We start from the raw sequence: 26,169 nt of genomic DNA, 5'->3' as shown, positions 1-26,169 counted from the left end.
GATGTTAACCAACTTTAAACTGTCAGAGTTCAGGCAAAGAACTGTGTGAGTTGTCTTGATTCGTTTCCCTTTGCTGTTACAGATTTTTTTTCTGCCTTCTTTTGAAGGACCCAGTACTGAAAACTGTCAGATGCAAAGTATTGGACTATATGCACGATAGTTTATACCAGGATGGCAGATCCTCTGATCCTAGAGGATTTTTCTAATTTGCAATTCTCATATATTTCTTTTTTTCTTTTTTTCCCAAGCCTCAGTCACACTGTCAAGGAGGAGAAATAACTCTCTGTGATTTAGCTGACCAAATATGTCAGAAATTGTGAAAAATGAGTGGTCCTGTAGTCAGTGATCAAAAAAAAAAAAGGAAAGAGGAGGAAAATTATGTACCCAGACTACCTGGTAAACACTTATTGATAGGAAATGCATTTGTTGAACTTAGGAACATTTTTTGAATGATTCATAAACAGATCATGATAGATTTTACAGCAAGTAGAGTCAGTAGCAAGTAAGCTTAAAAACCTTGAAAACAAATGTTTTATATTGTCAGATTATTCACTTAACTGAGGCTCTATTGTTCAAATTAATAATCACTAAATTGGACAATCATATTAATCTGAATTGCTTTGAACTAATTGTAGATTTATTATCTACACAGTAAGGCAGGATGCCAAGGAACAGGATTTTCTTCTCTTCACCTCTGTTTTAGAAATATTCAGTTATATTTTGCTCAGGTATTTTGTAATTTCTGACTTCTGACCCTAATCAGACCCAAAAGAATAAAAGGTATAAGAAAATACAATCAAATTTAAATTTAGTTACAATTTAGCCAGCTAAGGAATATGTTGGGGTTTTTTTAATACCTCCAACATATAGCATCCTTTGATGACAGATTTTGGTGTCATTTGCTATGTGTTGTTCCTGTTTTAGCTTAACCCTATTTCAAGCTGAGCATATTCATTAGTGGCCACAGAGCTGGAGTCAGTGTCATTCTTCCCAGCAGCTCTGGAGGTATCCCACTTTTCCCAGCTGCCCTGGGAATGCTGCACATGGTGCTCCCAACTTCCCTTGCTCTGGGAAAAGCTTGTCATTCCAGATCTCTGCTGGTTATTGCAAAGTACCAAGATGTTTAAGAAGATAATCATGAAATGTTGGCTTTTTCTTCATAAAATTTATTTATTCTTTATCTATAGCAGCTGCTCATCTCAAACACTTCTTATTCATTGAGAAAGCTTTATCACTTACAGATGCTGTATAGATTTTTAATTTTCTCCTGTAAATGTCATATGATGCCTGTCAATTACCATTTTGGTCTAAGGCTTTAGGAATTAGATCAGCCTCATTAAAGTAGAACAAAGTAATTTCAAAGTAAACTGAATATTTTGTGCTGAGCAACCAAAAAAAAGATACACTAATCTAAAATTGCCATTTTCATATTGATCAGCCAGGCTTTCTTTCCTTGAAATGCTCTGTACTGAATTTCCATTCAAATTAGGCATGGACATAACAACTGTTTGCAACTGTTAATGGCCAACAGAGTGTTTCATGTCAGAGCCTGACCTTGACACTTCATCTCGCTTTGTGTTCCAGCCCCCCAGCAATCTTACATTTTAGGATATTTAAACTTTGGTCCCTTCTAGGGGCCTCTTTCACATTAATGATAAAAATTTAAATGCATTACTGAACATATGTGAACATCCATGGGAGCAGAATAGATTCTGTTTTAAATGTGGACATTATTAAAGTTAATCACATATTAACATTTTATTGAATAAAGATGGATTTAACTGTTGATTAGATATTTTCCTGAGTCAGTGCTTTGTGTTGGTCCATTACCACGTAAGGCCATCTGTGAGTTTTAGCTGTAAGTCTGAAGCCTGTGAATCTTTGGGGAAGAACAGATATGTGCTGTGATCTTTAAGATTCAATGTGAAAGCTTTAGAATAATGTTGTTAACATTGTTTGCAAAATAACTGCAGGAGCTGTATATTCTGACTAGTCCAGATGGATAAAATCCCTAAGGGACATTTGTTTTTATGGCCTCTAACTTATTATTTTAATGCCTAACTTTTATGAGGCAAACTCATTATTTTTAGCAGTGGTTTACTATCTCTTAAATGCAGTGAAAGGCAAAAGAGGACCACAAATTTGTTATATTTAAAGCTACGGAACCAAATTTCAACAATTACTATAGACCTTGTGCATTTCTTAAATAAAAGTAAGAGTAACTGTCTCTTGACCAAGGCTTTTACCCTCTGAATAAAACTCAGACATTATACTGAAGGCTTTGTCTCTATTATTGACTCAGTGGTGGTTGGTGATGGTGTTCCATCAGGCTGTGTTTGATCACAAATCAGTGTGATTTGCTCTGAGTTCAGACCAATACATGCAGTGTAGCCTGTGTTTTAGAGCTGTTAAAATAAATCTGAAGATAGACACAGAACCTTAAGAATAGGATTGATGTGATCTCAGGAAATCACTGGTTTCCTTTACTAATTCCAGACAGATTCAGCTTTACCTGAATAATATTTGACAGCCATTTGTCCAACCTATTTTTAAAATAGCCTGGTGATGCAGAATGCCCATCTTCTCTTAAAAGCTGTGTTTTAGCTCTTGGCTCTCTTGCCATTCAGCATGTTTATAATGTATAGGCTAAACCTCCTTTGTGGTAGCTTAAATCCATTTCTTATTGTCCTGGAGAGCACATTGCTGCTTTCCTCTCTTTACCAACCTCTTGGTGACATCAGCTGTCATTTGAAATAAATACTCATTTCTCCCTTTGGTCTTTTTTCAGCTAAATAAAAGCATTACTTTCCAGCTTTTTTCATAGGTTTTATTGGAAATGTCTTGGGTTTTGCTTTTTTTCTTTTTTTTTTTTTTTAACTTTCTTAACTTTCTTCAGCTGCCAAACTTTCCAGCCCTAATGTTGTGCCCAAATCTGATGTAGTACTCCAGCTGAGCCCCACAGATGTTGCAAACTTCAGGTATTGTATGTAAAGCATTCCTACACACATCTCCTGGTAGGTTATGGCCCTGTGGACATTGTTCCATTTTTGGTCCCTTAATTCTCAGATCACCTTCTGTAGAACCATTTCTATCTTGTAAGTAGGTGTCACCTTGTGAATTTTACTCATTATTTTACTCATTCTACTACATCCTTTCACATTCCATTCCTGTCCGCTAAAGTGCTTGCCATTCCTCTCTAATTGTTATCACCTTCATATCAAAGTGCTTTCTATTCTGCCATCTAAATCATCAATAATGAGCCTTGGTGTCTGGAGTAAAGGACGGATTGAGGTCGGCAGAGCTCTGCTAGTGGGAAACTTGAACGAGTTTGTGGGATCCAGTTTGCTTCTAAAATAGTTCATTTGTGCCACTTTTGTTATTTCCTTGTGGAGAAGTGTTCAGTGTTCTGAGAAGTGACCTGTCCTGGTAAGTCTCATGGCACAATGCAGACAAGAGGAAGGACACCTTCTGAGCTGACTAGAATGGAAAGATTCCTATTCCTTGTGAATGTGGAACAGACCTTGGAGGTTTGACAGGTCTGTCAATATTGACCGAAAACCAGGAGGGCCTGGACATGAACAATTTGGTTTCTCAGATCTTTTAATATTATATTGATAATTTGTGAACCAATTCTGTTCTGGAATCAATGCACAGCTTCATGTCTGCTTGCACATGCAGCTCAGATATTATTGTGTTTTCTCAATACTTTAAAAATGTATCTGTAATCCTTTAAAATATTTTCTTTCGCATCTTGATACAGGATTCCTTGGAGAATGTACATTCTGTCACTAAGTTGCTGTTTAAAACAGATTCATAGCACTTTACACTGAATAATATGAGGGAGGGACTTTTTTCCATTTATTTTGACCAGAACCTTGTCCCAAAAGAATTTAATTTTCAGTTTGCTAAAAACTGAAAACTATAAATTTGGGGAGATTTTAATCTTTCTGGCCAAATCAAATTTCTCATGTTTTCCTCCTACAGAATGTTCTCATAAGTGAACATTCTTTAATTTTTAAACAATATTTAGAATATTTTATTTGCTATAAAGATAATATTCTTTTTTTTTTTACTATTTTATTAATATTTGCTCCAAAATATTGAAAGTCTAAAAATATTTTTATATTCTTATGTAAATCATGCAAACCAGGACATTTACATCTGTTTAAATAATCAGACCATGATAATATGAATGAAAAGCACTGCAAGTAATTATGAATATATATTTCTGGAAAGTTGTACCAGAGTGATATTTCAGATCAAGTTTTATTAAAACTGAAAAAAGCCATTTATTCATTTCCTCACAAATGTTTGGGACTGAGCAGTGCTTAAGCTGTATCAGCAATTTGTTGGGAAACAGCAATAAATTTGAAAGCAAACCAATATGAACCAAACGAATCCTCTTAGGGAAATTTCCGTTTGGGTGGCAAAAAAGGCCTGATAAATTTACCTTACCATCCAAAGAAATTACCTAGTTCAACATCATTTGCAGTCCAACATAATTAGATCTTGAGTAATGTGTAAATGATTGTATTTGTAGTGCAAACAAAACCCAACAGTGGCTGTGTAGATCAGAATATTGATGATTTCATATGGAAAAATAGATTAGAGACAGATGTCTTAGGAGACCACGCTGACACTACAGCTTTCTGAAATTTTACAGCTGCTAGGGATGCAATCTTGCACTTTTGCAACTACTGAGAGGTGACCAATATGGGACACTGCATTTCTGCTAATTTTGGGAAGGTGCAAAGGCATCTATAAACCAGAGAGCCTGTAGCTTATGTAGATACCAGAAAAAGAGCAAAGGGGTCAGCTTTTTTGTTCCTTGACGTCAGCACTGTGCTCACTCTTTGCTGAGGACAGCACTGTGCAAAACGTTGCTATTTATTCCATACCAGCTCTGAGCTGTTTAATCCTTAATCTCTGGGTTGATTATTTCTTGTCATAAACTCTCAAAACCAGGAATAAATGTCAGAATATTTTTATATTTGCATTCCTGTGAAAATGTTTTCTCTGCATACTCGTCTCAGATTTTGACATTAAATGTGCCTCCAGCACTCAGAGATACATCCAGACTGAGTCCATAAATGAAAGACAACCTTGATGTTATCATCATAAACACCTTGATGGGCATCAGCTGATCACTATCAGCTCAATTCAGTGTACCAACCCACCTCTTTGTACTGTGCTGTGCAAATCCTTCATTAAAAAGTATAGCAGGGAAAAGAAGGACCATTTTAGACAACATTTGCAGGTTCAGGTTCAACTATTACTGAAAGAAATGCAACTAATCAATACGTGAATGTATTAAAGGACATCTGGGATCCTACCTGCTCAAGTATTTATCACTCACTGGCATGATGCATGGGAATTTGTAAGGCTGTTAAGTAAGAGGTTAAATATGTGATGAATTTTTATTTCAGGAAGAGATAGAGGAAACAAATACAGCGGAAATTTAATTAGCTGAATGGAATTATGCATTTTTAAAATGGTTTTGGCAAAGTACAGAGGAATAGGAAATGAACTGAGTTATGTAAGCACAAAACTGATGGACCTGCTCTGAGTTTATACTAGGAAAGTTTCCTTTGGAGGCGTTTTTAGTTCTTTAGGAAATAAAAAAAGACAGTTAAAAAGTACTTGAAACTGCAGAGTGAGGTAGCCCTGGTGATGATTTGGACTCAGGGAAAAATCTCAAGATTGAGCTTTGTCTAAAGCAGAAAAGATTAGTCATCACCAATAGTTATTTAAATGTAAGATTGGAAGGCTTTAGAAGAGATCAAATGCATCACAGAACTAAGTAAAATGTGAGTTGGCTTGAAAAAAGCAGCTTTTTGGTAAATAATAAATCTATCTTATTAAATGATTCATATTTCCACAAACAGATCATTCTTTAATCTATTTAATATAAGCATAGAGGAAACTAATGTCTGGGACTTGGAGCTAGCAAAATCAAAATAAAGAAATCGAAATAAAGATAACTTATATAAGTGTATACAATTAATTATTACTTCCATTTGAATTTTTGGTTGACTCTGTCCCATACTGCCTTCCATCAGCTCTACCTGCCATTCTATAGGAAGGCTCTCATTCATAAACTAATCTGAGGGTCCAAAGATTCTTTACACAGCAGGAGAAAAAGAAGTTGTTCTGGTCTTTATTCTTGGTCCTGCTGTCTTCAAAAGCTGGGACCTGCACTGTGTATTCTGAAAAATCATCTATGCTCACACAATAAATCTGAAATAAGAAACACCTCAAATTCCTCTTGGCTCTTCAAATATCTGGTATTGGATGTTCAGAGCTGTCAGATTCTGGAAATTCTGAACGCAAATAAAAAAGTTTCTCAATCAAAATAGCTGTCTTTAGTTTTAAGGTAAACTTCTATAAGGCAGCTCCTAGAAAGATGACTTATTTACTGTTTTCTTATGTAAACCAGATTGATTTCCAGACCTGTGGGGTTCAAAGGATGTTGCTGGCATGGTAATAAGGCCCAGTTCAGTCAGCTGAGGCTTGCTGGTTTATATGTTGAGCTGACCTATCTCTTATTAAGTGATGTGTTTTGTTGAGATTCTCATCTGGTTTTGTTGTTGTTCAGACTCCAGTTTGTGCTCATAACTCTGTGGAAATGTTTTGAGAGTGTGAAATATTTTGAGAGTGTGAAATGCAGCTATCCCTGTGTTGTGTTTTGGCAGTCACACTTCTATAATAATGGGGACTGCCCAAAGAGGTCATTCCAAACAGAGCCAAATCAGCTGCCTGCCTCATCCTTTATTTCCAGACAAAGTCCTTAATTCCCTGTAATTTTCTGTCAGTGTGGTGATACCTGCCCTCTGGGTAAGAACTGCAGGAAATCAATGCTCAGTCAGGTCAGGTCAGTCGGGTCAGTTTAAGGTCACCTCTGCTGCTGCTCGAGGCTCTGTCCCAGCATCATAACACAATTGCTTTTCCATTAGAGCAGCCTCCTGAAAAAGGAGGCTTTCCTTTCTTCACTGCTCTTTTCCCCTTCCTCTCCCTGACAGATTACTTGCCCTAGAACTATATACAATACTCAGTCTTGCTTAACATTTTCCAGCTGAGATGTTCAAAACTCCCAGATTTCACAGGCTCAAGTATTAAAGTATTTTATGATTTTTTGCTAAATGTATGAATTGCAAATATGAACTGCCTATGCTGACATTCCCAAGGTATGGCATTTGATTTTAGGACACTTGTAAGTAAAGGATTTTGATGAAAGCAATTACAACGCTCTTTCTCAGCAGCTTATGCACATGTACTGGCTTTGGCTGGCATTGAGTTAATTCACAGTAGCTTGTGTGATGTTTCAGTGTAGTTTCAGCGTGACTAAAACAACCCTTGGTTTTAGCTGTCACTGGGCAGAGCTTACCCAGAGCCAAGGCCTTTCCTGTTCCTCACCCACCCCCCCGAGAGAGACTGGGGGTGCCCAAGGAGCTGGGAGGGGACAGAGCCAGGACAGCTGACCCCAGCTGAGCCAGGGCATATCCCAGACCATGCTCAGCATGGAAATCTGGGGAAAAGGAGGAAGGAGGGACATTCAGAGTGGTGGTGTTTGTCTTCCCAAGTCACTGTTCTGTGTGATGGAGCCCTGCTGTCCCAAAAATGCCTGAACACCCATTTGCCCATGGGAAGTAGTGAATGAGCTCCTCTTTTGCCTTGCTTTTGCTTTACCTATTAAACTGTCTTTATCCCAGCCCACCAGTTTTCTCACTTTTGCAGCTCTGATTTGCTTCCCCATCCCACTGTGGGGGAGTGAGTGGCTGAGAGGGGCTCAGCTGCCTCCAGGCTAACCTGCAATAGCGTGTCCTTAGGTGTCTCTGGAAACCAGTTATTTTCTAGATCTTCTTCTCTTAAAAAGCCTGAAGACAGCCAGTAGTCCAACCATTTATTTTTCGGTTGTCTGTAGAGTTATAACAATATAGATGGCATAATTCAGTGTCAAAAAAATCTATAAGCATTTGACCTTACATTATATCCTGTTTAAAAAAAAAAACAAAAAACCCAAACACACTTAATTGAATAGTATTTCATTCTCTTGCCTTTCCAACCAATATCCCTTAAGAAATTGGCTCATGCACACAGATGCTTAAAGGTGCATTTCTAGTCTCCAGGGTATTTTAGAATGACACTGTATATTCTTCTGTACCAAAAATATTTCTCTGGTCAAGCTTTTTCCCATTTGCCAGGAAAGGTAAAACCATATTCAACAAAAAAATTAAAATTATTTTTCATTTATCTTTCCTTTTGAAGTTGTTCAAAGTGTCCAGAAAGATTCAGAGGAAAAAAACCATCTTGATAAAGGGCTTGTACAAAACAAAGCAGGATGGGGTCATGTGTGTGCTAATATTTGCTGTGAAGGGCAGGAAATGATAAAATGTGACAATTCTGATTTGCTTCCCCATCCCACTGTGGGGGAAATGATAAAATGTGACAATTCTTGGGAGTAAAACAAGCCACAAAATGAATGCAAATGAAGAAAAGGATAAAGCTTGATCTACTTTGTCTGGTGACCTTTAATGTTTTAATATGTTATGTGTCTATGGATTGTGCCTGGCAATTGATCTGTCCATTGCTGGTCTTGAGCAAGTGGTATATGTATTATTTATTAATTTCCACTTTCTTTTATGTTTCTAGGAATTCAGATCTTTGGAAGAAAAAAATGCTCTCCATCTTCATAGCAAAGTATAAGTAATCAGTAAGTACTTGGGAATGGAATTATTTTTTTGGCAACTTCATTGAAGCAAATTTCATCCTTAAACCTTTAATTTCTTTCTACAAGAAAGAACAATGCTGAAATACATAAGGCAAGAGACCATCCTACAAAAGTGAGAAAGATTGTGCAAAAAAATAACTACACCCAGATGAATGCATAAAGCATAGGAGAAACACAAAAGAATATATTAGTATATTGCTTCTACTTTTTAAAAAAAGAAATAAAATCCCAGTGAAATAAAATTTGTATTTGGATGGTGTATTTTGCTTCTCTGTTTTCTTTCATTTAAATAGTTCTTTTCATCAAAATACTTGTATTTTTTAGGTGTAAAGTCTAAGCCAGGTGTGTACCCTTGTTCATGTTAAACTTGGAGAATCTAGTGGTTCCGTCTGTCCTTAATATTTGCCAAGGCAGGAAAGGCAACTCTGTCTCTTTTGCTGGGAGAGAAGGGTGGATTTCTTTACCTCAGGGGCTGCCTGCTGGAAAACTGAAAGGCTGTTGTAGCCTAACATGGATAAAGAGACACCAAAATGAGATACTTATTCTCTGGCTTTATTTTCTTGGCATCTAGAAATGTTCTCTGTAGGAGAAAACGGCAGTAGCATTAATGGCCTGCTTTAGCCAGGAGTGTGCTGGCAGCTGCCAGCAGCACGGAGAGCTCCCCTGGCAGCGCCCAGGGCCGGCACACGGGGCTCAGAGGGGCTCAGAGGGGCTCTGGGGGCAAACAGCTCACCAGCTGCACGGCTCTTTGCAAGGTCTGTGTCCCCAGCACAGGGGAAACACAGGAGAAAACACTGAGGTGCTTCTCTGGCCGTTTTGTCACGGGCAGGGGTGCTGGTGTTGGGGTGGCGCAGCACAGAGGCGCGAGGTGCCAGGTTGTAGCCATGATATTATGAAAAATCCTTTGCTGGGATTTTTCCTCTCCTGAGAAGCTGAGGAGCCTCAGGAGAGAAATGTAAACAATTACTATCTGCTGCTGTGGAATGCAACAGGTGCATCCATGATTGGTCCATGTGGATTGTTTTCCATTGATGACCAATCACAGCCACCTGTGCCAAGGCCGTGAGCAGTCACAGGATTTTGTTCTATTCTGTTCTATTCTTGTTGAGCCTTCTGATCTCTCTGTTCTTTAGTATAGTTTTAATGTAGCATTTTAATATAATATTTAACATAATAAATCAGCCTTCTGAAATGGAGTCAAGCCTCGTGTCGCCAGAGTCCTCAACACCAGGTCAGAAACACCTCAGACCGACAGTGCAGCTTGTCACTGCTGCTGGGGAGGGACCACCACAGCAGCTGCTCCAAGGGTCCAGACTGTCTTTCACAGCCCTTCTCACAGCCCTTCCTGCACTGCATTATTCTGGTTTTTTAGGATGAAGCCTACTGTATTGAAGCAGGTATTTCCTGACAACCTCAGGGCTTCCAGCAAGGCTCTGCCTGCTGTTCTTCATGTTCCCAAACATTCATACTACAGAGGAAGAGAGAAAAACCGCAGATGACCCTGCTTTGCAGACAAAAAATTTGCATTTAGTGACAGGAGTTGGTTTGCAAAGCTGCAGAAGGTCATACAGGAACACATCAGTGATGTTCACACAGGCTGCTGCTTGTATCTAACAACCAGCAGCACAGCACTGAGAGGAGTTTTATTCAAAATGATTCCTTGGAAACTTGGAACCAGCTGTATGGTGAGAACTGTGCCTACTGTTACTGTATACAAGAATTTAAAATGCATATTCTTGCTTAAAAAGCATTTTATCCTTCAGGCTAGACAGTTTAATGAACCAAACAATAAACCAAAGTCAGACCTATAGTAATAATGCAAAACATAATATACCAAACCAAGTATAATAAACCAAAGTCAAACCTAAATACAAGAAGATTATTCACATATAGAGATATTTCCTGGTACAGGAAATTTCTGTAATCCATAATTTTGGTAATATTCTTACACAAATTATTTTTCACAAATTATTTTTTAATTTTTCTTGGTCAGTGCTGTAATTCCTTGTAGACTTTTAAGCTGTGGATGTTGCAGAGAACTTCTAAAACTAAGACAACTTCAGAGTAAATTGGTGGAAGACAGTTCAAAGAGCAGCATGTAGGGTGGCATTCCCTGTGTTACATCTCTGTCAATGAAGTTGCAAATGCAGTCAGAAATACCTTTTAAATTAGATTTCATAATTTGGCTCAGAACCTGAAATCAACTTACCTCCACAGAAATCAACAATCCTGTAACCACAGTAGTACAGAGCCTGGGAGTGGGTGAAAATGTGTAGGTGGAAACAGAACAGAATTTTATTCTGCTTTTCTTGGTGCTGGCAATGTCATAAACATCCTGGCATTCTGATATTATCCTGTTAATGTTAAAATATTTGGTTGATGCAAATAGGAGTCGAGATGTAAAATTCTTTATATGGCATTGCCCAGAGCAAAGTAAGAACACCATGACAACAAGTAGCCTGCAAGCTGTCATGTTATTTGTGTTCAGCCTGCAGAACAGCTTATAAAAAGCCATCAGCTGACAGTCATCCTCAACGTCAATAGTAATTGAGAGAGAAAGAATAGAAGAATAACAAATGGTGAACAGGAAAAAAGCCAAAAAAGGTACAATGAAACACCCTAGGAACAATACTTTCCCATACTCTTTGAGTTTTTTTAAATGAGTCATTGATTAAAAAATACAGCTTCTTGAGTGAAACCCTTGAATGCAACCACTTCAGCCTTCAGATATCACCATTCCCCCTGCAGAGAACTTTACTAATAAAAGGTGACAGCACACAAGAAACCCTTTGAAAATTTTACTGAACAAAATTATCAAGCATTTATTAAATTGACAAAGATGACTACAGGGATATGAAGAAATTTCTTCTGAAAGTACATAGATTATATAGAAAAAATATCTGAAGAACAACAGACTCTGTGAACAGTAACACAGCATTTAAGAATATTGCCCACAGTGCTGTCAGTATCATTGCAGATATACCTCTTGTGATTAAGCCTCACAGTAGTTATTAATCTATTTTTCTTTATTGTAAAATCATCTTTCATTGTTTAGGTTTTGAACTAGCTTGTATTGTTGTTTTGCCATGTACACAAGTAGTGACTTTGAAGCAATGAATCTTTTTGTACTGGTGAACACCATCACACAGGTCACTGCCCTGGGGAAATTCAGTTCCAGGAAACAAGCAAGGAGCAAGAGTGCACATTTTGCAGGGCTGGCTTAGTTTCAGTGGGACTGTTTCTGAGAGCAAAGTGAGTGGGAATTGATCCTTTAACTGTCACTGTTTCATTTGAAATGTAAAGTATGTGAAACTGTAGCCATGTGTTTTGAACTCTGAATTTTTACATACAACACTCAATTGGTCTTTTCTAGGTGAAGCAAAAATAAAAATGGTGATACAAAGCTAAAAATACCTACAATTGGCATTTCTGGCTGTCCCAGGTTTTTCTGGTATCCTTTGACACCCAACATATCACGGAATGCAAAGATAAGCTACTGCTAGTGTAGATGCAAAGCAATATTTTAGCACTTACCTGAGAAAAACTCAAATTTGTCAGAGAGAATGCAGGGCACCAGTAACATACATTGCTGATTGCCTTGAATGACACATGGGATCCACGAAACTACTTCTGTAGTGTGCTGCACCACTTTTCAAATACCAGGGAGCTGAAAACCTGAGCTCGTAGTTGGCTTCATTAATGAGGTACCCCAGTAAAAGTATGAGCAGCTCTGCTGACAGGCCATCTGTCTGCTGTCAGCCAGGAATCGATAGCCTGGCCCTCAACTGCATCAGCTGCTCAGAAACTTCTTGAAGAATTCACTGAGCAATCCCTAGAAAGTAAACTGCTTAATTGTGCCTGTCTTAGCTGCCACTGTAAGAAATTAACAGCTCAATTTTCTCGAGGTGTTAAGAGAAGAAATGAAGAAAAAACAATCACTGCAAAACAAAACAACTGAAAAAAGCATCAATACATTATTCATGCCAGGGAAAGAGAGAGGCAGTGATGGGAAAAGTAAACAAACATCAAGGGGAAGTTTCCTGGGTTTGGACCTAAACCTCTGCTTCTGAAGTTCATAGCATTCCCTGTTAAGAATTCCAAAATATAAATTGTCAATCATCTCGGGAACCACTGCTTCAAATGCACAGTGCCATTATGATTCAGTAAGGAAAAGCAAAATGTGATTACTTCAGTACATAATTTTTGTCATATGTGAGTTTAGATGAGGGTTAACAGGAGTTAATGACCCAATTTGCTCTGATATTAAGGGATTTCAAAAGAATGAAAGCTGAGTATGTTCAAACAGAGAAAGAAACTGAACCTACACTGCATGGTTTTGGATAGGAGCTCTGAACTTAAGGTTGCCATGTAAGAGGATTGTCCTCCTGACATGAGGTTTGTGCCACATTTTAGAAAGGAGACAAGGTCTTTTCTTCCAGGAGGACATTCCAGCTGTGCAGCCCTGCAGGTGATGACTTCCTGAGACTCTGATTAACTTCTCTCACCAGAGAAGAGTAGCAGCAATTCCTAGTTATCTAGGTGAGCCAGACTACGTCCGTTAAATGCCTTTGGAATTAGATTTCACTGCAAGGCCCAGACAGCTCAAGTCAGCAGTGAGAGCATCCCTATTTGGATTCAGCACTGATGAGCTGCACTGTGCAGGACAGGGACCAGAGACTGGGATTTCATTTACACGGCAGTGCTGATGTCCGTGCCACAGCCATGAGCAGGATCTGCCAGTCCCTCTCTGGCCACCTCTCAACACAACAGGGGGAAAATCCTTTGGGCCACCAGCACTGGGATCTCTAACTGCTGCAAAGAGAAGTCTGGCCTTTGTTTGTCCCATCTCCCAAAAATCTCTCCTGAAATAAAATCAGTTCCATAGAATATAATTTATCTGCTACAGAACCCTAAACAGCTGAGTCAAACCTGCTGGCTTTTGCAATATGAACGTTGATCCAATTATTGAGACTGACAGCTGCTAGCGCCTTCCTGTAATAATAAAATAATGACTTACCCAGGGCTTTTTGAGAGCACCTTTCATTCCAGGCCATCCTCAAGTGTGCTGTGAACCTATACACAAGCTATATATAGGAAGCACTTCACCCACCTGTGACAGGCAGCCACCTACAGATGAATCACTGAGCCTCTCACAGCTCCCATCATCGGGACCCAGCAGAGCAGCACTCACAGGAAACAGGGATGGCAGAGTGCTGATCCTCAGCTCCCTCATGCCTGCTTTTCTGCACACTTATTCAGGCCCTACATCAAAGGAAAGAAGTTTGCAATTTCTTTTTTTCACTTTCATTATGCAACAACCAGGCTAATATTTATTCATTTATTATTAACAAACAAAAAACAAACCCACCCAGGAGAATATCTCCTGATCACATTTGCTCAGGTCATAAAGTTTCATCAACACTGCTGTTGGTTTATGTATATGACCTCATCATTAATATAGCTCATAGCTATTAATAATTTTGCATATTAATTTGATAAGAAATGTTTTATCCCACAGACAAAAAAAAAATAAAAAATAAAGAGCCACCTCTCTGTCACCAGTGCCATCTTCAGAAATGTTGCTTTGACTTCTGCCGCCTCCCTCCACTTAGCCTGTGAAATATTAATCCTGTTGTGCAGTGGCATTTGTCAGCCTAGAGAGGGTACTTCTCCACTGCAATTACATTTGCGTCCCAAGGAAATACCATCAGCTCTGAGAGTGAAGGAGAGCCCTGCCTGTGCCGTGCTGACAGCGGCTGGAGTGATGTTCCTGACTCTGCTCAGCCCCAGCACACCCCCAGCATCTTCACTCAGCTCGGGCCAGAGACACACAACTTGTCATCCTGAAGGAACCACCAAGGAATCCTACTGAAAGCCAGAGTCATCACTAGCAAGAGATTTATATATTTTTTGAACCTGAAACAAGATTCTATTCCATGTGGGAACTGCAAAAAACCTTGTGGAAGCAGCCTAGCCTTAACTTTAAAATCAAATGCTTTACTAAAGAGATCTTTTAAACCTTGCAGAATTTTTAGAAGCTACTGCATTTTTTTTCAGTTTTTCAGCACAGAAGAAAGATGCTCTTACATTTTTAATAGAAAAGGAAACCAAGAACAGGTTGAAAGTATATGCTGAGCACTGGAAACAGCTGCATTCAACCCTTCTTTTGGCATATGCTAGCTCAAAGAGAGCTCATAATTTTCAAAGTGTTTTTTTCAGAAGAAACTGTTGCTGTTGGAGTCAAAAGACTGTTATTTAGATGTGTTTGGGGATTTTTCCCTAGTTCTGAAATTCAGCTTAATTTTCTATGAATAAAAATGCTAAATTTGGAAAAAGAAAAATACATGATCAGCTGCTGAACACTTGCTACTGCTTTCATCTAGCACTGCCCCATCTTGCAACTCTTGTTACTATTCTTATTCCATTATTTGCATTCAATTAGGATTTAGAGTGAGTCAAGGAAGCAAACTCAGCTCAGTGTCTGCTGGGTTAGCAACACTCACATTTAGACTTGGTTAAGAATTGAGTTTAGAGACTCAGAATTTATTCTCCACTTCACAGTGCTGACATTTTTATGTCAAAACTCTCTTACAGGAATGAACCTTCATGAAGAGTTTTCACGAATGTGCACATAGAGAATCTGATTGATCTTTTGATCAAAAGAAGTAGGATATACTCAACTCCTAAAATTTAGGAAAGAAATTTGCATGCACCCGTCCACACCTCCATGATGCACTTTAGTCATGAATCCAATTCACTGGTGACTTTGTTGTACAAATTGTTGTTTCAAGGAAATGGCACAAATTATTTCTGATTGATATTCATTAAGTTGGTGCATATTGATGGAAATTCCCCTATCTAATGAGTCCTGAGCCAAACCTTTCTTCCAGTAAAATCGATGAGATGGCAGACACAAACACACACACATACACACACAAACACACAGGGCTGAGATTGAGTAGGATGCCTCAGTTGGAAATTGTGCCAAAATTGCAGATTTAACAAAATAAGGTGTAAAATCACAGGCCTTGACTTTATGTCTCACTTTCCTCACAGCTTTTTTTGTTCTAATTTAATTTCTTCCATGGCTTGCAGTAAAATATTGCAGTTTATTTCAGGTTTGATCATTCCTCAGTTAGCAATCACTGCTGTGATCACATAAGACAGTATAAATTATTATAACAGTAGCCATAATGATTTAGAATAAGGTAGAGGTTTTCCACATTGACATGATTGTTAAATACTTTTATGATGCTGTGCAGTAATTTAATTCCTTTTTATTTCTATTCTGTTTTGGCAAAATTAAAGTATATGCATTTTTAAAGTGCTATTAAACACAAAGGAATAAGAGATTCATTTTGAGTTTATATTCTATTAATAACCATATTTAGATCTGACAAGACTTCTGACTTTAACTTAATGTTTGTTCACTACCAATATTTTAATAGCTCCCCTGGGGTTCTGCTAGGGAGATAGAGAAACCAAAGTGTGTTCCATATTATAGATCTTTATTGCAGCATAAATTTTTCAGAGAGTTATAGAAAGTTAGAAAATGTCATAGTGAGTTTCCTGGAAAAATATATTTCACAGTAAACCACACCTTTAAATTTTACAGATCTTAGCTATACTACTGTTATTATTTTTATAAAAATTATTATTTAATTGTAAAGTTTTGAAAATGTGTGTTGCAATTTTGTGTTTTAAGCCAAAGAAAATCAGTGGAGATGATGCCTTTTGATGATAAACACTGACTGTTCAGCATTGACAGCATCTAGGAATTTTCTGCCAAGAGAGTTAAGCTGCTGGCTCAACTATAGCTTTTCTTTTGAGCCTTTGGACAGATAAACACATTATCTTGGACCCATGAAAGATCTGAGGAGCTAAAACTAAAATATTGACTTTCAAACCTACCACTTGTCATCTTGCTCTGGATTAATATAATTCCTCTGGGCACAAGAGACTCCCAAAGGTACATCTGAGTCACTTGGTTACAAAGCCATTGGCTCTCCCAGGCCCTGTGAGCAAAGAATTATTTTGGTACAGAGAGTGGAACAGTTTTGGAAGTGAGAAAGGGGAATCTCATTTGAAATACCTCCTGTCTTGATGTACAGGCACATTGGCCAGGCCTTCTTTCTGGAATTTTCTAGTAGAAGATACAAGGCAAAGTGAGTTTCCTGCCCTGAAAGAACATTACTGTGGCTCCTGACTGGATGGAGGCACCACCCTCAAGTCCAAGTTACAGGTCCATATAACACATTTCTTCTCAACTGCTTTGGCTTTACTTGCTGGTTGCTCTCAGCTGCAGACTTTCCAAGGTTAAGTTATGCAAAGATGAGCTCTTGGCATTGTCTTCTGTCTCTCTTTGTACCCATTTTCAAAATGAGAAAAAAATGAAACTTCTTGATTTTATAGGGCATACAGAATGCCAAATAAACATGGAAGTGGGAGGAGATGCTCTGAGGGGGTCTCAGTGGACTCAGAATACCCAACCTCCTCCTCAGGAAGAAAAAGTCCATCAAAGCTCTGGCAAATCTGGCCATGAGTGCTCCACTTCTCAACTCCCTATTTCTAATTCATGGCAATGTCTCCTGACACCCTGGAAGTGCTGCAGAACTGGTAATTATGTCATATTGATTTATTTTCATTTTAGGAAGGTCTGCTTAAATGCATACTATTCCTCAAAAAAATATTAATCTTAAACTATTATTTTTTAAAAAATATTTGCTTCCATGGGAAATTGAAAGCACTACTTTTATCCTGAAATAAAAACTTCTTCAAAATATGCTCAATTCCCATGAAACAAAATTGGATTTCAGCCAGTTTTGATCTAAACAGTAAAGCCTTTTCCAGCATCAAAGTCTAATTTTGAGAAGCTATTAAAATAGTGAAGCCTTGTTGTGATAAATATCAGCCTGTAGAGGGAATTCAGTGGCAAAATTTTAATCTGTTTTATAGAAATGTTCACAAGGTCATAGTAATTCTACTATAAATAGAAACATGAACAGTCTACCTCAGTTTTTATTTAACCTCAAGGTCCTTAAGGGTTCTTGCGCCAAACAGCCTCATAGTACTAACACTTGATTTTGTGAAATTGCTTCAAAATCAAGACACAATGAAATAACCCTAAACACCCATGAACTGATTTAAAGCCCAGTATATCTCCACATTCTGCAGTTATCTCCTTCTGAATTACAGTGCCTCATTTAAATTTTAATGAAAAAGAACACTAAAGGTGAATTAATTAAAGGGAAAATATTTCTGTTTACAGCCTTGATCATTGATTTTGACTTGGTCATGCAAAATAATTCCCTTTTCCTCCCTGTTTAGCCATATGATTAGAGTTACTCTAATTATCTATTCATTTAGGATATAATATAGAATAGTACTTAGGCATCTAGATCGTCCCTATGCAGGCAGGATGAGTAAAATGAGTAGAAAAAATTCTGCTTAGACTGACAAGATGAAAAGTTCCCCAGACTCTCAGCCTTATGCTGCTGTGCATGTCCAGAAGTGCTGCCTCAGTATTTGCCTTCCACACAAAGCTTCTCAAGGCTTCCAGCTGAGGCATCAATCTTTCCATTTCAAGTCACTGCATGACTTGAAATCCTTATCCTATCACTCCATGCCCTCGTGAACTGTCCCTCTCCAGATCTCCTGGAGCCCCTTTAGGCACTGAAAAGCTGCTCTGAGGTTTCCCCAGAGCCCTCTCATCTCCAGGCTGAACAACCCATCTCCCTCAGCCTCTTCACATGAGAGGTGCTCCAGTCCTCTGAGCATCTTCATGGCTCTCCTTTGGACTTGCTCCAACAGGTCCATGCCCTTCTTATGCTGGGGGCCCCAGAGCTTCTAAGGCTCTGGATGCACAAGACTAATCTTAGAAGGAGGGTGCTTTGTCAAGGACTTATGTGTAACAAATTGTTTAGGTGTGCATGTTGGCAATATAAACACAGCACTGAGCTGATATTTTTGGGGTAATTTATATTCACAAGAACATATTGCTAAGAACCTCAGTAAGATATTCCTCCTTTCCCATTTGGAGAACGGATGGACTTCTAAACTTAAAAGACCATGGAAAAAAAGTTTTGTGGTTGTTCTAATCTATAGCTAATATTTAAAATAATATCCTGGAGAATGAGCAGAAAAGGATTTGCGTTGTATGTGCAGAATTGTGTATTTGTGTTGTCTTAGGTTACAATGTAAGATGTAACCAAAATATGCATTCTATCACCATCTCCATAAACTGTTAAAACAGTGGGGCAGTGCTCTTAACTCTTCCATGACACATCCCTGATAACTCCCTCTGGGGACTGTCTTCTGCTAAGGGGCCCTCAAGTCTCACTGTATGACTGATAAAATTACATCACCCCTGTGCAAGGTGCTCGCCCAGCGGGAGGAACCAAGCATTCCCACCTGGATCTGGATCCTAACGGGATCCAACCTCTACCAATCTGAGGTTTGGAACATGACAAGCAGCACTGCCCACTGGATTCCCAGAGGAGAAGAGCCCCATAATCACCACAGGACCTCCAGAAAAGGATCAGATTTTCCTACAGGATCACCACTTTAACAGAATCACATCCATCACTCCAAAAGGACTGCAGCCACCATTTGATTGTTCTGCTACCCCCACCTTGACCCACAGACTCTCAGGTCATATCCTTACTGTCAGTTTAAGCCAGTGATTCTGCATTATTGCCTTTATCTTAATTTTCCTATGAAATTGTTGTTCTGACTTGGGCTCTCCCACTTGCTTTAAAACTAGTACATATTTATACACATTTTTCCTAGTTTTGGCATGTACTGCAGATTACATGCAGCCTTTGACATTCTCTATCTCATAAATGTCCTACGTAGCCTCCTGTGCCAGTTGTCATTGTTCATTGGTGGCATAAAAATATATGTATTCCAGCATATTTAACTTCTGATATTTATCCCAATAATTTTTTCATTCTTATTTATTTACATTGGACCAGAATGTGTATATAAATAGTTATCCTTTTTATTATGGCAGCTTTGTAAGGCAACACGTATTAAACAGTTGTTCACTCAAAAGGCAAGGGAGTGAATCTGGGTTTGCATTGTGTGTGGAGCCTTCTCGCCCTGAGTATTAAATTCCAGCATAATGAGGACCTTGTGCTGGTTGTATACTAGACAGGGATTCAGCTCATTCTGCCAGAGATCTGGCAGCAATGTAAGACTGAGCAGCAGCTGCCAAAAATTACTTGATATTGTGTAAGCCCTTGTGCTGTACAGTTTGAGAGTTGAAAGGGTTCATGTGCAAGAGCAGCGTCTGCAAATGAAAGTAGAGACACATACAGTAGAGCCACATATGCAATAACCATCTGCTGTGCATCCCCTCCTCTCCCTTTGTGCTGAATGGCATAAAACATGGGGAGTACATATGAGCACTTTGGGATTAATGATATGGTGAAAAGCATTTTTTGTTCACTATATGATAATTTTGTCTGTGGAGAGGAAGAAATGTTATTTGACCCCTAAGGAAGTTGAAGCTGAGGTTAGGCCCTGCAAAGGTTTGAGGTTTCCACTCGACCTCCTATTTTGTTTTTTCTAACTGCAAAATGGATCTGAAGGTGTTGGAAGTGAAAATAATTTTGGGGAAGCTAAGTGGAAAGCGTGGTTTAGAACAGACTTCACTTTAATTTCTGATTAACAGCAATGAAAGGACTTTTCAAAATTACACCAAAGATAATTTCAATATTCTTTAACTGAAGAGAAAGTTTCATTTATTTTCAAGCCTTTTCCTATGTAATTCCTGTTATCTTTGAATAGAAGTGGATCTAATTAGCTGCTCTTAGAGAAGTACTTGACGAAAAGATTGCTTATGTACCCTGTTCACTTATTCAACCTTTCTCCAGAAGACAAGGCATAGGTCATTTTAACAAAGTTCTATAATATTATGAGTTTAACCTCTTTGCAGTGTATGCTGTGAGTTTCAGGAATTTTGTGAACATGAAAGCACAAGCTTGATTAATTCTGTATTTACTCTTCAAGATGGTTAGCCTGATTAGAAGACAGCCTAAGAAACTAAGACAGTATTTTAAAATGAAATTTAAATAATTTTTTTGCCCTGACAATTCTTTTCCCCTTGAAGGATCTCAAGAGGATAAAATGGAGGGTGACAGCACTGAGGGAAATTAAACAGATGAAGACTATTTGTAGACAAATTGCAGACATGCTCATCTTGTTAATTTACAGTAAAACCTAACACTTATCCAGACCTCTGCCATGACAAAAAGCAACAAAAGGGAGGCATTTCTAATTTCTCAAGTGCACTTCAGATTAAATTATGTTCTGCTACATTCACTGAGGAATTCTATTAATGCCTATTTGCAATTGCAGTCCTTGGGTCAAATTTGGCTCTGTTTTTTTTCTGGTGAGATTAGATCATTGTGTTAGTTTATTTGCTTGTGCTTCTTCCCATCCTCTGTCAATTGCTCTCGCTCTCCCAAATGTTTCCAGCACCATAATCATCATCATTATACAAATTATGCAGAAGGACCCTGTGCATGCATATTCTTACCATCTTCTGCTGCATTAGAGTGAAACAATGTCACAACAAATTTCACTTATTGCTTTCTGACAAGTACACACAATTTAAACTAGTCCTTGTAAGCCATGCTGGCAGCAAGAATTTGTAGGTAATTGGTATAGATATATATCACGAAATTTCAGCTCTCCAGAATGAAATATCTTCTTCCAGCTACTCATCTGGATTCACTTGAAAGTCGACAGAGAGTCTAGCACCTCCAGAGTGTGATTCTTCTCCGTGATTTTAGACATCTGTCTTGGGCTGAGATGCACCATCCACCCCATTCCAAAGTCTCACCATTCCAAAGGCATCTGGTCACAGATGAAACCTCACTCCAGGACCCCAGGCTGGTGAGAGCTGTGCAAAGACAGTGTCTGTGTCTGGTATCCTTCCTGCGTGCCGTCACAATGGTGCATGGCTTTGTGCCATTTTAAAGGTGTTCTTGTCGTCACACACATGTGAATAAACCAATCAGCCCTTTCAAAGGCTACTGAAAACTGTTTGGGATCTGGCAGACTGCTCACACTAACAGGGATCAGTCCTGATAGGATCCAAACACAGGACTCCAGGGAACATCCAGAAGCATTGTGTCATATTCCACCCTGTTTTAAAATCATCAGTAGGCAAACCGAGCAGCGCAGGTTTGTACAAAGACAACTCACACATCCTGGATGAGGGGCTCCATGTGTTCCACAGGATTTTGTTTTTAAGCCTTTGTCATTTTAAGCCTTCAGCAAAAGCAGAAAAATTATATACTCTCTGAGTTTCTCCAATACAAAAGAAGAGTCAAACCAAGAAAAAAATATTTCCCATTTGTTTTAGTAGGTAGCACACAGCTGCAGTTAAGTCTTTGGCATTGGTAATTCTCAGACATTTACCATCATATACTGTCCAAGTGAAAAAAAATGTCATTTTCTTTTAATGAGCATGCAGAATTTTTGCTAGCTGCCAACAGTATTATTTTAACAGGCTGTTGGAACAGAGGGTGAGAATGGACTGCACTTGTGTAGGAAGTCATTAATTGTTCAGACCATATCTTGTTGCGGATTTCTCTATGTAACATGAAAGTAATTTTGAGCAGTGACTTAGAATAATTACCACTGTGAAGAACTATTTTGCACAATTTATTACTGAAGCACAGATTTAGTATTGGAGAAGAATGACAAATGAATAAACATGTAGTTGAAGTACTATGAATTGGTGAAGTGGATTAGCATTAAATAAATTTGAAATCAAGGCTAACAAATATAAACCTCCTTAGAGCCAGAATAGAAATGTAATGTAGCCATTCCCAAGTAAGGCTGAGGATTAAATGATGAAATATTTGACAGAAGCTAATGAGCCATCATCATAAGCAATAGGGTGTTAAAATGAAAAAAGGGAATTGCTATGAAACACATTTTTTCTGATTAATTTTTAGATTTTTGTGAGTACATTTTTCCCCACATGCATATGAGTCCTGAACTACTACTTTCTTGCCAATTTGGAGCTGCAACTAATGGCTTGTGACCACATAATGAGCTGTAATATTTAACTTGGATTCTGTGATCCCAAATGTACTTAAAAGTTTTGATGTTTTCGTTCTAAGTGTGGCAGTGCAAAGAAAATGTCCTCCTAGTCACACAGAGCTACAAAAATATTCATTATGTTGAGATACAAAATTCATACCACCACTCTTCCTGCTCTGTGGAAAGAAAAACAGAGATTGCACTCACAGACTTCTCATAAGCCCTGCACACTTAGTTCTCAGCAGGGGAATGAGCACCTGAAAACTCCCCTACAAAGGCAGTGCAGTGTGCTGGTTGGAAGGGTGACCCAGGTGACCTGCCTGCCTCTGATTATGTCTTTTATGCCAAGCTGGCTGAAGTCACTGAGGAAAAGCTGTTTCAAAGGCCATCATCATTGATTTCTCTCTGCTGCTGCTGAGGTCAATGAGTTAGTGTTATCATGATTCTTACCCATAAATATCGATGTGAAAACTCTCATTGACTCCAGCATAAGTGAGGACAGGGCAGTACTCTTGGAAATCCCATCTGCTGCATTGCAGTTTGCTGCTCCAGAAAAAAAGGCAATGACTATGCATGATGTATTATGAAGGCTGAAATACCAGTACTTCAAAGAGTGCTTAATTAGTTCAGATAGGTCATAGGCCCTCAGAAAGTACCAATTGTTTCTAAGATTTTATTCCCTACTGATGCCATTTTTTTCCCCAACTGACAGATGGAAAATGTGCTTGCAGTGACCTTGTCTGGATTTTTTTTATCATTTGCAGAGGAGTCAGAAACTCGAGTAACAAATTCCTTCAGTAACTTGAACAACGTACATCTTTCTACTAGGCAATCCATGCCACCACCTGATTTTGAAATAAGGTCCTATTAATAAGCTATTCCATCTACAAATAATTATCATCAGGAAATCAGTTTTGAGATTGCTACAGTGCAAAAGATTAAACATTCTATCACATGCTTTTATTTTTCCTGTGGTTGGTTGTAAAATTTTTTCAATAGTGTCCTGAATTCAGGACAAAACTAGAAAGAATCATTATTGTTATTTCTATGTGAAAGGGAACACTATTTATTTTTCTGATTTGTTCTCAATTCAAGACAATTTTTCTTGACTCTGTTAGTTCTTAACTACCACTATTTTTCTTGTACTGTGAGCATTTGAACAGAACACACCTACCCATACCTGTCAATCCAGCAAAACTGAGAACTCCATTCTTTATTAAAAGAGGCAACAATCAATAACATATTAAAGAACACAGCTATAAATTATTCATGACAGTAAATCCCAATAAGTGCAGTATGCCACATGAGGCAGAACATTAAAAATTTGCATTGCTTGCCCTATCCAGATCAATATTAAAGAGATTGTTAAATTGAGATCAGGGAAAACAACAAACATGGCAAAAACCCAAAAGTGAACCACAATCTAAAATCCATAAATCAGTCAATCATAAATAATTAAGGTGAACAACCTCTCCTTTTGTAGAATATACAACACATTTAGAGAGCAGCATTTGTTTGGATAAAATTTCAAAACTTACATTATGCAGCTCTCTTGAAGTTTTACTTATTAGCAGCATTAGTTGTTCAGTACATTCCAATCAGATGAAAGCTCAGAACCACACTTTTAGCTGATGTAAACCTATTTAACTCCATTAAAGCTGTTGGTGATGCAGTATGTTAATCTTTCTAAATTTGGCCACTACATTTGATCAGGAATGAAACAGTAAACAAACACTTGAACAATACTTTGGCCTCCCCAGCACTCTGCTGAAGTTGATGGAAATTCTCCTACCTGCTTTGAACCAGGCCTCCTGTTGTGATTTTTTTTCTCAGATCTAGGAATTTAGAGAACATAGCTTTACAACTAAATACAGAAAAAAATCTGTCATGAACTTTCCTCAACCCACCCTACAAACAACAGGCTGGGTGAATGATTGTTGGACATTTTTCACTAGGTGGGAGTTTATGGGGTTCTACATTCCAAAGGAATGACACGCAATTGCTCCTGAACGTTGTCTTCACACCTTCAAGCACGGATATTCTGACTGTATGGTGACAGAACAGGTTCTGATTCCTCCAGAAAGGCAAGGAAATGAATTTATAGTTGTAGCAATGCAGATCTCTCATATCATAGCCTCTCACGTGGCATCTGATGAGGCGTTGAGTCCCAGCACAGGCAGAGGCAGTGGTGATGAGCTCTGGCTGACAGATGCACCACATAATTCCAAGGGTCTGCTGCACATCTCTGGGTGATCCCAAACAGGCAAACAGCCAAGACACTGCACACTGTCTCCCTGGGAGAAATCTGTTGTCTTGTCAGCACAATAAATGTGTTAAGCATCATTAGCAAGATTCTTAATTACCTATTTTGAATTAAGTTGTGTCACATGCTATTTACTGCTGCAGAAGAAAAAAAGTGATAATTTCTGTGCAGACAAAGAACTGTGCCCATGAAATTACTCCAGCACTGGAGCCAAGGAAAAAGTAGATGTAAATATATTATAAATTGAACTATAATTCTGCAATTGATAATATTTTCTAACTTGGTGAGTAATGAAAATTCACATTGAATTTTCTGCAACAACTATTTGAACTGAAGGAAAGAGACACCCAGTTCCTTCTGAAATGAATGGGAATTCTGTTTGAAGTGCCCAGAGGCAGATTTTGAGAACTTTATCCTTGATCTTTTTTGATGCAATGGGTTCTGTTCTAGTCAAAGGCAATAATGAAAAGCTGTGTTTCCCTTGCTTTCTGACAATAATGCCTAAACTGCTTCTGTCAATGCAGAGTGGCCAAACACACATGTTTTCTCCAGTACATGAAGTTCCCCCTTCCTCTTAACACTTTTGTCCAACCTGGTCTATTTTCTGCTTAAATACACAATTTAATAATAGATTTCATTATATGTAAAAGCCACTCAAGCATGTAACATACCAGTACTGTTTCTTAGCATGGTGCAGACCTCAGATGTATCATTAACAATCATCTGCATATTACTGAATACAGAAAACTATTTCTTCATTTCAGCTTCAGGACAGAATAAGTAAATTTTCAGCAATATATTGTAAAGATACACTAGCTTCCAAGGAAAGCATTTTGCTCTGTTAAAACTACAAATACTGTGGATGAATGTAAGACTGTGATAATTTCTGTGCAGACAAAGAACTGTGCCCATGAAATTACTCCAGCACTGGAGCCAAGGAAAAAGTAGATGTAAATATATTATAAATTGAACTATAATTCTGCAATTGATAATATTTTCTAACTTGGTGAGTAATGAAAATTCACATTGAATTTTCTGCAACAACTATTTGAACTGAAGGAAAGAGACACCCAGTTCCTTCTGAAATGAATGGGAATTCTGTTTGAAGTGCCCAGAGGCA

Source organism: Pyrgilauda ruficollis, unplaced genomic scaffold, assembly GCF_017590135.1.
Source record: "Pyrgilauda ruficollis isolate IOZ18807 unplaced genomic scaffold, ASM1759013v1 scaffold7, whole genome shotgun sequence".
NCBI classification, from domain to species: domain Eukaryota; kingdom Metazoa; phylum Chordata; class Aves; order Passeriformes; family Passeridae; genus Pyrgilauda; species Pyrgilauda ruficollis.
Note: the sequence above shows the minus strand (reverse complement) of the source record.